Genomic DNA, 13,871 nt, shown 5'->3' on the forward strand with positions numbered 1-13,871 from the left:
GAGCTCACTTTATGTGCCTGAGCCTGGAAAAAGCTAGATGATCTCTCACATCAGGAAATAAACTGAGATTAAAAAATGTCCCATTACAAATGGATTTAAATCTGTAAAGTGATTTAATTTTAAAAAACAATAATCTGATTAGGAATGCTTGCCTGAATAAGTATTTTCAAGAACTTTCCTTACTTCTACTGCAATATTTCAGTTCAGCAGAGTTTTTTACCATAGCTTGGGAATTATTTGGAGTGATAGTGAAGACTGCTTTGACAATGAATACATTGTCATAAACAGTAAACATGTAGTTTTAAAATCCAAGCATATCAGATAAAAAGATATTCCCAATGATATCAGACATTGCTACAAAGAATACATAAATTCCATGGGGTGAAGAAGAATAAGGAGAAAGCATGCAAATTCACAGTGGTATGATGCATTTGCAATATGGATTGCACTTATCTTTTTATTTGCCACAGACTATGTAAATTATGCGTAACAGAACAGAAATTCAAATGATCCAGCATCTGCATAACACTATAAATTACTCTGCAGTGAGCATGCTAGAGAAAAGAAGACTTTGTCAGTATCTAATTCAAATGAAACAGTGTAAAAAGCACTGTCCGATAAGCAGATCCTCACAAATATAGAAGTTCAACTAGGTTTTGCTGTAAGTGTATTATACATATAGGTTTTTCAGATACGCTCTTCCAATTCACTTTTACTGTCAGTCAGAGGCAATAATATTAAAATAACAAGCACCTGAGATAATCTGAGGTTTTGCAATGTTTATATGAATGTGTCTAGGTTAAGATCTTTAGTGTCTCTCCCACTGTACTGTATTCCTCACACTTTTGTCCGCCTTAAGAGCTTCCTCTTCTGGTGAATGGAGAATGCTTTGCCAGTTGTACACCTCCACACCCTGTAAAGTGCTTATCTATTGCTTGACTGCTGCAGTTGTGAAGGATCTAGTCACTGTCTTGGCCAGTCTTACTCCCAAAACTGCAAAACAATCTGAGTAAATTTATTTTCCATACATTTTGCATATTTGAATTTACTTTGTTTCTGACCTTGTAGATAACTTCAGATGAAAGAGATTTCAGAAGGCAGAGGAAAAAAATGACTGAGGCAAAAGTCATTCAGCTTCTTACAAGACAAAAAAAGAGGCACACAGAACTACTGAGTAATATTATGTGTGTCTGGAAACTGATGGATGTGTGTAGCAGGAAGACAGACACAAGACCTCGGCATGAAGTTGGCAGGAAGGCAGTTAAGCTTCCTCTAACTTAAAAAGATTCAGAGGACTTGCTAGCAAATGGTATGCTTTTGTTTATCTGTGTTGGTTGATTTGTTCTCTTTTGCATGAGAAAAATAATTTTATCACTATGGCAAGCCTACCCACCTCTACATACCTCACTCCAAAAATATTTCGGTAACTCCATCAGTGGTTTTCCCTGAGTAATCAGTGGAACACCAGGTTTTCAATGCAAAGAAAAGAACAGATATAGTGTTTTAAAAAAGGCTTTGTCTTATATCTGGGAAGTAACACAAAGACACCTGCCTGTGAGTCTGATCACTTAGAAAATAGAAGAGAAATAATTATTTCTCTTTCCATCAGAGTCTGTGCTTTAGGTTTTGTTAAACCATACAATTTACAACTTCATTAAGGTGAGGCTATTCTCATATAAACCAGACAGACAGATGCTTTTGGGTTATTTTTTATTTCCATGCAATCATAAAAGAAGACACTATCAATTGTTTGGTTTGGGTTTTTTGTTTTGTTTTGTTGGGTTTTTTCTTTTTTCTTTTTGTTTTTGTTTTGTTTAAACAATGACCTTATTGCTAGCAGACAATGAAATGAGACATACAAACAGATTTTCAAATGCTGTTAACCTTGACAGGGCACCAAGTGTGTGGTTGAAGACCATTTTTTTTAGTCTTTGTGGTGATTCCCATCTCAGTCACACCAGTGCGGGGTGGGAGGACTGCCTCCACTGCAGTCAGAAGCCATCCACCTTTGTACAGCTTTACAGCCAACTAATTGTGGCAAATCAGCGAGAAGTATTCCTGACTAAAGATGGTGTAAAAGAAAAGGCAAAATAAGCCTTTTTACAGCAATATCCACCATGTTCATTGATGCTTAGATGTCATAAATCAAATAGCAGGTGTTTTTAACTGATGAAGTTATCCTTACTAATTTTTAAACTGTCACAGACAGATCTGAGGTAATTTATGTGGTCGAGTTGGAGTGGATTGTTTTTTTCTTAGAAATGTTCAAAACATTCAGTCTTCAATTCTGAAAGCGGAAACATCTTGGCCTCGCCTGGGCATGCAGGCTTGCTGACTCAAAGGAAGAATGATATTTGCTTTAAAAAAAGCAAGACAAAAGTTTGTAAAATATTCCAGAAAGATCAGGTCACATCTTCCCCAAAAGATCCTTAACATCTTTTGTAACAGTACCAACAACCTGTAGTTTGTACTGTTTTGAATGAACTGTGCCAGTAACAGTGCAAAAAAAAAAATCAGAGGCAGAGCTATTGCTAATCAACAGATTGATATGTTCATGCACAGTTGCTCTGAGACCCTAGACATGCTGGGGCCAAATTGGCAAAATAGGTAGCAACTGTGTTCTTGCAGCAGCCTCTGAAGGAGAGAGGCAGATGTCTATTCTATCTTGCAAACACATTCTTTTACAATGTGTTACTTCATCTCTTTTATTGCACAAGAGGAAAGTGAGAGACAGAGAATCAAGGATAACACTAATGATAGACCATATGGAACACATAAACAACGTTGTTCTAAAATAAGATGGTCTTTAAAGGGGGCGGGAGCCTTATTGTACTTGGGCCAGACATTACCTAACTCCTCAGGTGAAAGAAGGAGAATAGGTGAGAATAGGGAGCAGACACTGAAAGCATGCTATTCAGAGCAAGGCTTTCTGGAAGATATAAAGAGCAGCTTGAACCCCTTTAAAGGTCTGAGTTCCACTCTATTAAAATAATCTGCTCCTGCTTGCTGGGAGCTGAGCCTTCCTCATGAAGACTACTGAAGAAAATACTACTTTGAAACTGGATTAAGATTTTGTCCTGTTGTTCGTGAATCACTTAGGAAATCCTGCACTTTTATGTGAAAACAGGGGGTCCCTAGGGAAATGACTGAGAGAACATCCTCCAGTACAAAATTCCCTTTCTTTGACAGAGGGAACCACTAATAACAAAAAAGACTGTCCTAAAAAGCTGGGCGCTGCCACTTTTACAGTCTTTTAAAACTCATTTTGGACAGCACTGTACTTGGCAAGTCACCCTGCTGGAAGTAGTCATTGGTCTTAGCGCTGGTATCTGAGCCAACTTAGTCTATGGGCCAGCAAACGGGCCAGCTGTCTGCAACAAGGAAGCTAGAGGAGTTGTTTCTTTTCCTATTTTGTCTAACTGGTCAATGTTTTAGCTGCATGAGCACAGAGAAGAATGATAGTGTCTGTCTCCCCCAGCATATGTGAAGGTTTCAGGTTTTGGTCTTGCTGTATTTGACCTCATTTAGGACAAGAATGCTTTTATCTAAATCAAAGCCAATTTCTAGTATTAATCTGAACTTGTGAAGACCCCCAGTGAACAAAAATATCACAGGAATTAGGCAATATGTTGAGAATGCATTTTGAAGTTTTAAGCATGTGCTTAAGTGCTTTTCTGGCTCTACTTTAATGAAAGATGGATATGTAATGTGGAAATATGACTGAAATATTCTGTTTCATTAAACTTGGAATGAATCCCAGTGATGAACAAAACTCAAAAGGAAGAACCATTTTGAGACTTAAAAGTAGCTTTTCTTTGTATTTGTTCTCTCCATTTTCCTGCAGCCTTATCTGAGCCCATGGCAAGAACACCACAGCGAGCTTGCTTGCTACATTTCTAATGTGATGTAAAATATAATGATTATTGGTTAGTGGCTTGTCACACTAGAGCATACTAGAAGGACAGCACAAACAATGGCTGAAGTACGGCAGAATAACATATTCTGACTGCTTATCTGAGGTTTATCTGACTTCCTTGAAAAGGCTATAGACACAGAAATGGGTAAGAGTTAACAGTTGATAGAGAAGAAAAAAAGGCACTTCTGTTTTCATTTCTTCTTTGATATAATTCCATAATTTATCTAGTAACAATAATAAACTAGAAGCAGGTTGAGGGAGGGACCTTTATCCGATGCAAAACATGGTAGCTATGCTGACTTCTGCACATTTATTTGGGGGACAAGGCATGAACACTCTACTTGGTGTGTCCCAAAAGGGTTTTCTAGTTTGGGGCCTGTATCTTTCTGCAGCTGTGACCAAGTCACGAGGCAAAAGCTGCTCAGCCATCTCGTCCAAGGCCAAAAAGAGGAGTCAAAGCAATGCACCCTTTCTGTTGTATCAGAGAGAGGCAGGAAAAATCCCAAGGAGAAGGCAGCCAAATGCCTAGGGAAATAGTCAGGGATTTTAGGAGAAACAATACTGTGTTGTTTTCTGCAGGATCTTCTGGACGGGTTACAGAAGAGGAGCCTGGGTTTTATGTCTCTGCACAAGAAGAACTGAGAACTTGGGAGGCGGTAATTATGCTGAGACTTGGTGATCCCCTGTCCTGGGAGTACCTTGGTGCTCATCACACATCTTTGCTTTGGGGGCTGAGGTTTTTGTGAGTGCTTGTGAGAACAGTGCTACCACTAGCATGGCAGAATGAGCATTGTGTGATGAAGGCTTCTGGACTGGGTCTGAGCTCAGTGGATCGCTACAGGTGTTGACAGGCAACTTAGACAGTCCTCCTCTTCTGTATTTCCTAGATCTATAGATTTTGACTATAAGCCGAAAGCTAAATGGATCTAAACTGAGGAAGGATAGGTCAGTCAGTTGCTAATACATGTGATGGTCTGGATGCAATCTGGATGATGAGAATGGGGGGGGGAAGTTTATCTGTGCACTCTGTTCCTTATGTGCAGCCATTGTCAGTTACTGTTGTAGGATGTGACAACACAGTCTTTTAAAAAGCATCTCATAATATCAACCTACCACACCTTTTCCTTTCTTAATTTGCTACAAGATAGGCAGCAAATCTTTTTTAATGAAAATATTGAACAGTTAAGGATCCTGTAACACAATAAAATAAAATGGCAAATTTACCTCTGAATAGGATCAGCTCTTTTTAACATGTATACCCTGAACACCGATGAAAGTCCAGTGAATACTACATTATTATGGGGAAGTACATGAAAGAAAAATGGACCATGAAGATGATATATACTGAAATTTTTCCTATTGTGACTTTTAGTACCACTTTTTCATAGCTCAGCAGGAGACCTGAGCTATGCTGAGCAATTGCCAAACAGTATGGTAAACTAACAAGTGGGTCTTCTGTATGTTATCTCCGATTTAGTGGAACTTTGTAGAGCAACAACCCACTAGTAGATCACAACTCATTTTGGCAGGCCATTTTGTGTGCATTATTGACCTTTACTTGCTGTCCATAAATCCTTGACAATGCTGACACAGAAACGCACCAACTGACCTTTCAAAAAATGTTGGAAATAATCCGTTGCAGCTGCAATCTGAGGACACTGACCATATTCAAATATAAATCTCTTCATCAGCACCATGGACTGCTGGCAAGAGCACCATACATACTCCCTAAACTGATTCTCCACACCAACAGGCCTGATGTCCCTTATTAAACAGAAAATTCGCACTGGTTAAAAGCAGGAGGAGGAACTCCCCTTTTTAAAGCTGATTATGTGAGGAAAATTTAGGACTGCACTGGTTTGACCTTCCCCAAAAACTGGCTAGCAACTAGAGTATCCTCCCTTGACAGCTCTTTGTGTAAAATGTTCTTAACACCCATAAGTCCTGAGGACCTTGCCTTCAAGCCCAGAACAAAGTGTACATTTCTTGTTTTTGAACTGGCATCCTTTCATGTTTTAAAGCACAAAGATTTCCTTGCAAAAGTATTTGAACATTGTATTCTCTCCATCTGCAGAGTGCAATATTTGTTTTATCCTTTCTTCTAAAAGAAAAACCCTCACAACACCTTGAGAGCTGAGTCTTCAGCTGTGATAAACTACTTCATTTGTGCAGGAGTCCTCATGAGACTGATTCTTGAACCAACTGTCTGGGTTAGCTAAGCTATATTAAGGGCCAGTTACACGGGGCCACTGCCCCATGCGTGGAAATGGTCTGGACGTCAGCAATGGATGAGATGCTTTGAATAAGCTCTTGATGAGCATTTTCTGTAGGCTGAGAGCAGAGTAAGTTTGCAGACTGCTTTATCTTGAGCTGCTTTGTTCACATTCCTGAATTAGTTTGCTTTGACTTCTATCCAGTGAAGAATTATCCCCTAACTTTTCTATCAAGTTATAATAAAATATATTAGTATTCATGTGAGATTAATATAATGTACTTCTGAATATCTGTACAAACTTCTGCATTTCTTTGGCAAGGACTTGCACTAACTCCTCTTTCAGGGAGACTTATGTGCCTCTGTGAAAAATGCAATTTGAGTAACTGATAGACAACCTAGAGCTGAGGCAGCAGCACAGAGATTTGTGAGAAAGTAGTAAAGACCAACCCCTTGGCAGAGTTGAAAGAGGAACTGTCTTTTCATATGATTGACAATTACATGCAGGGTGCAATAATTAAGGTTACAGAAAGGAAGATCAAATATCTCTCACACTGCCAAACAACAAAGTTCTCTCACTGGCAAGGTAAGGATAAGATGCTGATGGCAGATTCTGCATGTTGCAAGGTGACTTCTGAAATGTGTGGTGTCAACCTCTGTCATGCATAAGGGAGTGTTCTGTTTAGAGAAAAAGGAAATATAAAAAAAACCCCACACCTAGTTCCTTCAGGATAAGAGTGAAAAGAAAATTTTTATCATATAAGGTTACAAAGCTCACTGGATTGTTATAATAGATATTATTAATATTAATAAATATAAAATTTCCACAGCACTGTAATTCAGTCTGTTGAAATTTCTTTCCAGAAAAGTTATTGATTTGTGTAGTAGGGAAAAGATGACTAAATAAATAAATGTAAGTTTGCAACAAGCAATTTTTTTCTTCTGTTTCTTCCTGATTAAATATCTTGGGTAATAATCCTCAAAATGTCTTTTTTCAGTCCCCTTTTCAGGATCTGTTTTCCTTTGTCACCCATGGGCTTGATTAATACAGATTTGCTTTTGATAATATGCTTCTTTCTGTTTGCTTTGTGTTTAATTCTGTGAAAGAAGTAGTAGTAGCATGTTGTGCATATAAAAATGCTTCACATTTCCTTTCCAGCTGGCTAGTATATATTTTTTGTAATTATTTTTTCTACATTTGTTTCAAATTTCCCTGCCTCCTTGAAGTAAGGCATAATAGTTTTGAGAACCAGAGCATGGGTATTAAACTCATCTGTGTAAAAGGGAATTCCAGCAGCTTAGATGAGATTCTAACACTTTTTCTTCTTCCTCTTGTAAGGCCAGGGACCATGTAATAATCTAGTCCAGCCTTTCATATAAGGCCATAAACCTCACCATGGTTCCACAGATTATTTTCACTGTGTACTCTCTGAATACAGTGCAATTACTAAGCAAAGGAGAATCTGGTAAAATTCTTCTGAAAAGTCATGGTGAGAAAAGCTGTAAGTATAAAAGCTGGGCTTTTTGGTGGGTATGCAATTAGCAGATACCTATCATAACTGCATTTAAACCTTTGGCAAAAAGCCAAAATAACTTGGTCTAAAAGACTTGAATATTTCAGAGCAGTTAGAACTTAAAGGAAAATGAATATTTAAATGCATTTTTTCTTGACAGTATAATTTTTGTGCAGAATGCTTCAATACTGCTTCTTCAACAGCATATCTGCTTCTTTTCATAGTGTCCTTATGGAGATCAATTATTCTTTAACATCTCCAGATGCTTTCTTTATATTCTACCTACACTTGCTGTAAAAAAGTGACAATTTGTTCATACTATGACTGTATGCCTTCAGCACTGACATTCTCTTGTGCCATAGAAGATCCTTAACTACAGTTCCAAAAGGTCCTCACATAGAAGGAACTGGAATCTCTAAGTTAGAATTGCACGTTTCCCTTAGGGTTTGTTCTGCTTTGCTTCAGCAACTCACTAGTGAGACCACTGAAGACATTGGTAGTGAGCAGCAGAATGTTTCCATAAAACGAATACTGAGGCGCTTTTCATCCTCTCTATCACTCGCTCCTCTAGTAAGTTTGAAATGGATGAATAAATGTGAAAAGGATTTCAACGGTAGATATGTTTAGCAGCATATTCCCAAAAGTTTCCTTTGTCCTTTGTGCTTTTGCTGACGAAATGTTAAGGCAATCACAGGCTCTTTAGTGCTGTGATCACTCCTTCTATTTCAGTGTCATATCTTTATGCTGCATTTATGAAGAAGGACCTAGGCTAGAGACCTGCTTTTATAGTACAAGCTTTTCTTGGGAAGCCATTTAAACCAACTTTCCATTTTTCACTTTCCTCTTGCTCCCACTTCAAGTGTCAGTAGTTGAGGTATCAGGAAAGGAGTTTTCTCCTTTGTTTACCTTTCATTCTCATCCTCAACCAATCATAACGCTGACATCCCAAAGAGTAGATATATGCAGTTGTCACTTCTCCAGAGGGTAAACAGTTCACTACACTACCAGGCATTGGCCAAGCTTTTAGTGTTGTGTTAACATTTGACAGCAGCAATGCTTAAACCAGCTTAAGTGATTCTTGTCTTTGGATAGGTACCCCTCTGCTGGATAACCACCAAGAGAACTGAATCAGAACTGTGATATGGCTGAAAAATTACCTAAGTGAGAATGTTGTATTTCTGTTGGATCAGCTCCTCAATCTGGTTCACTGTGCAGCTGCTAGAGGGGGAAGAGGCTGGTGGTGCAAGCACCTTGGACAGAGATTGCGACCATTAGCAGTGCTATCACAGGAATAATGCTGTTAAAGAAGTATATGTTTCTGCATAAAACATTTTTTAATCAACCTCAGATGAAACTTCTCCCTTCCCCACAAACTGATGACCACCCTTGTACCAAAACTGTGATGCCTGTAGGTGCCTCTAGATTTCGTGAAACAAAATAAGAATTATTTTTGGGGTAATGAGTTTGGAAATGAACTGACTCAGCTAGCAGAGCCTTTGAGTTCAATGAATTTGTGGCCCAAATAATTCCATTGGAGGAATTATAAAGATGGTTGGAGTAAGTCAAGTAGTTTCCAACCATAAAGAACTGATGAAAAGTGAAGTTCTTTTCTGTGGTAAACATCCTAAAAGTATGTTGGTATAAAGGAATAGTTTCTTATTAAATCATGACATCGCTGAAGGAATTTTCTGAAAGGTGCAATAAGGTACAAGTTGACCATAACTAGAATGATAATGACAGCCTTATCATTGTCTAAAACAGTACTCAGAGATTTTTATTGCATCTGGATGATTTGGGTTTCCAAATATTTAACTTTGCATATTTATCTAAAAATCTTGACACTGAGGCAGGTTGGCTTTTGGTTTTGTTGAGATTTTTTTCCTTTTTTTTTTTTTTTAATGTTCAGAAATAATGATTTTATATATATAACTTAAATGGTCCTTTTAGTTCCTTTGAGGAAGAATAGATTGTCCTTTCTTTCACCTCTTAGTTCTGCTGGGCTAACAACTCTATTTCGTAGTAAAATGAACAATGATTTTCAGACTAGATATACAGGGAACACTTTGTTGAACATCAAATAATTTTTGTAGCACACTACAATTCTTTAAAGGATAAATTCTGGGAAGTAGTAACTGACAATTTTATTGAAATATGGTTTCACAAGAATGGTATCCACAAAAATGACTTTTTTTTTCTACTGGATAGTAGAGTACACACATCTAGTAAGAGTATAATGGAGTGGTGTAATCCTGTAAGAGTTTGTAACTTCCTAGTGGCTTAAATTGCTGGCAGTTAATACAGATGTTATTATACCTAATGCATTATCTTTGGCCTTAGTATAATCAGAAATAAGGAAAAAGGAAAGTCAGTATTTCACCCACAATGAACTCTGGCCTTGAGGATTCCAAGAGAATATAAGCTTTGAAAGCACAAGCTACAATTTTTAAATGCAATGTAAATAAAATTGCTTCTCATGTAGAAACAGTAATACCATCTATGGGAATGTATCATCAGTGTCTGCTCTCTCAGATGATTTCTGGTAAACACTTCTTATGAGTCTGCAGGTTTGTTTATTTGTTTCTTCACATTCTTTGATGCAGACAACAGTCTCCAAATTCGATCAGCTTCCTCTGATTGGCCACATGAACTCAAAAATTCTAGGGACCTTTGCCAATAGTCCGTGTTTTGAAGCACCTAGTACACATAGTTTCTGTGTATGAATTCTCAGGGCTGGATGCTAGGCTATCTTCTCTTTTCAGTGGAGCAGATAAAGCAAAATACAGGAGAAAAAAAAATTTCTTTCCAAAGTGGAATGTTTGAAATTACTGTCCTTTGGCATAAGACATATAAAAGATAACTTAGGGCCCTTAGAGTAAGAAAATAGGGGAATAGATTTAGATTCCTTTCTGAGAATTTTTTTCATCTGTAAAACTTCCAATAGTTCTAGGATCAAAGGAAGGAGTGTTGTAAATAGAGTAAGAAGATTGCTTTCAGGAATAAGCAGGAAGGATACACCTAGGTACACCTAAAGGTCTACGATTTATAAATTAAGGCCTCTGGTCAAACTCTGACTGGCCTTTACATCAGAAGAAGATTTCAGGAAATGAGAGTCAAAAGACATGGTCACTGAATTAATCCTTCACATTCACAGAACCAAAAGTGACTACAGAATAATTACAGACTCACTTAGGTAACAATGACTTCTTATGCATTAGGACAAAAGTCAGATCTAGTCCACCCAGAGACATTAAGTGAATTCATTTGTCATACTTGTATTAGTGCAGCTTAGTGTTAGTCATTAGGTAGTAGAAGAAGAGACTTTTCCATTAGGCAGCCTTTATCTGGTGTTGATCTCATATTCATGCCAAAGTTCCCATCTGCAAATGCAATGATACCTCAATTTCTTTGCAGAAATGCGATTAACAGCAGCATTTCTTAATATCTAAGATTTAAGCAAGATTAACCCCTAGCATACTGGCTACTTGTTAGTGTTTTCTAACATCTTCAAATTTGTAATAACTTCTGGATTATTATTATTTTCTTATTTTTTAAAAACATAGTATACATATTTTTATAATTTTTTTTTGTATGATGTATTCACTTGCTGAATTTTTAAATTGTTTTTAGTAAAGTGCTTTAAAAAACTTATATCTTTAACAGGACCTTGATTCCTTGAGCTCTATTAGCTCTCAGTACATATTTGTGAATTAAGAGAGTACTCAAAAACAGGCAGGAGACCCAGGTTCAGACTTCATGTTCTTATTCCCCCATCTCTCTGAGAGCCTCAGTGAACAAAAGGAATATTGAAATTATCAGGCTGTAGGGCTCTGAAAGAATTGCCTTAACCACTAGCCTGGAGAGCAAAATTGTTCTATCTTGGGAACTCTTTATGTACAGCAAGAAAGGGGGTAAGTTCATGTGAATGTTTCCCTACAGGCAACTTGTTAGGATACTTCTACTGAGGGGTAAGCATAAAGTGGATTTTAACCTCATGAATGGTGAGGCAAAAGGCCAATATCCCATGGAGTGTGCCAAGTAATAGAGAAGATATGGAAAGTCCTTTCTTGTTCCTACTAGAGCTGCTCCACTGCATTTAAACTGTTTCTAAAAGTGTCCCCTGAAACAAGATTATGTTTTATACAATATTTTTAGTCATAGTCCATGGATAGTATTTCTAAGATCTTATGTTTCTATACTGGCATCTTTCCCCTGACCTGCATCCCATCTGCAGGACTAAAGCAAGTTTCCAATGAAAAAAAGTATGGCATACTGCCCTAGTGTTACATGGAATTGGCTGGCTATACTAGGCTCAGTTCTTATCAGATCTTCATACTTTTCTAGCGAGATAATAAGCCTTCAAAATAGAAATATAGTAGGATCAGCTAAAGTCCAAATAGAAAAAATAGCTGTTGACTTGATTATATAAGTCAGTAATGGTTGATCTCAATCAAACCAAAAAACCTGATCCATGTGGGTCCTCTTTTCCAGTGCTAATGGATTGACTTACCTAATACTAGTGTCATTCCTCTAAGGGAAAGGGAAACACTAATAAGAAAGTTCAATAAAGTCCTGTGGAGAGAATAATAGACCCATCAGTTAACATAGAAACTCAGCGCACATACAGTTTTGTTCTCAGTTTTGTGATGTTTCATTGAGATGTCTGCTAATGTTTTATATGTCTTCTCAAGAAATATTCTTCCTTGGTTTTGATTCAAGGTATAAAGGTATGTCCTGATAAGAGCAGGAAACCTGTGCTGTGTTACAGGCCTTTCCACATCAAAGTTATTTATGGGATAGCTGAACGGCAACAGAGAGCAAATGGGACACAATGTCTTTCCTCTGTGAAGTTTTACTTGTAGCTTTTTAGCATTAAGCACTAAAAATGCCAGCTTAATTTTTCTGTAGAATAATCTTTAAAATGCTTAATCCTGAATATTCAGTCATCCAGTGAAAACCTGGAGTCAGGTACCTAGCAGTAGGATCTAGTGAACTAGGAAAGAATCTTCTCATTCCATCATGGAAAAGCCAAATAATTAATTTAAAAGGAATCTGTTTCTAGCAATTAACCTTTTGTTCTGTCGGGAATTCACTACCCAATGCACCCAGCTTCCACCTGGACCTGCCTAAATTTCTTATGCACAGAACAAGGAAAAATATATAGAGGGTCATGGAATGTTCTGCAATTACATGAGCTAAATGCTGTCTTATAAAACATTTTTCTATCTATTCTCTTATAAGAAAATTCTCACAAGCCATTCATTAGGCAATACTTTAAACCTATTTAACATGTTTGATTACGAACAACTTTTTACAAGAAGACTTTTTTTTTTGGCAGTTTCCACTGAAGGTCTTGGAATTTAAGTTAATAAAGTATCTGTCACTTATTACTGAAAATGAAGGCAGTGGATACCTCCACTAAATAAGAGGATGAACACAGAAGAAAAACAAAGAAACAAGTAAATGTTTCTGTATTCTACGAAGGATCTGGATGATGAACACCAAGTAATTATGGGAGCAACCCAAAGAACAATTTGTTTAAAAAAAAAGTGTTTGAATAATTATGTACCAAATCAATACTGTCCATATTGTGCATCGCATGAGGCTGAATGAAAGAATAATATAGTTCATAAAGACTACCTTATACTGTGTATGCATAAAGATTTTGAAGTAAAATTGTACAAACAACCTTAGAATGGATATCTTCTGAATTTTGATTACTTCACTTAGAAACCTTAATGTGTTTACTAAAGAAAGTAAATTCAGGCGGTGGTATCATTTGGACTAAGGAACTAGGAGGACAAAATACAGGCAAGACTTGTTTTTACTTTAAGTCAGAGTAGCAAAAACTCATTGGTACTCTATCCAAACTTGAGAATCACACTCTCATCCTAACTGAAAAATAATTATGTTGAAAATAAGAGAAAAATGTGAGAAAATATATTGGATTTAAGGTTTAAATAAGAGAAAATGTGTGGACAGAAGGATTATTAAGCAAAGGAAATGCCATTCTAGAGTTCCTGAGGTATAGAGCGAGCTGTTAAAATGTGTAAGATAGCAGAAGCTGAGCCAAGTTAGACAGCAGAAAGGAATTCCAAACAAAGAACAAAAGGTCGTTTAGCCTTATAAATAAAATGAAGATGAAGGAGGAAGGGAGACTACTCTGTATTTGGAAAGGGTAGGAATGAATGGAAGGATGTCCCACCACTAAAATAATACTTTGTTTCAATTT

The sequence above is a fragment of the Neopelma chrysocephalum genome, unplaced genomic scaffold, assembly GCF_003984885.1.
Source record: "Neopelma chrysocephalum unplaced genomic scaffold, ASM398488v2 Primary Assembly neopelma1_23b, whole genome shotgun sequence".
NCBI lineage: Eukaryota > Metazoa > Chordata > Aves > Passeriformes > Pipridae > Neopelma > Neopelma chrysocephalum.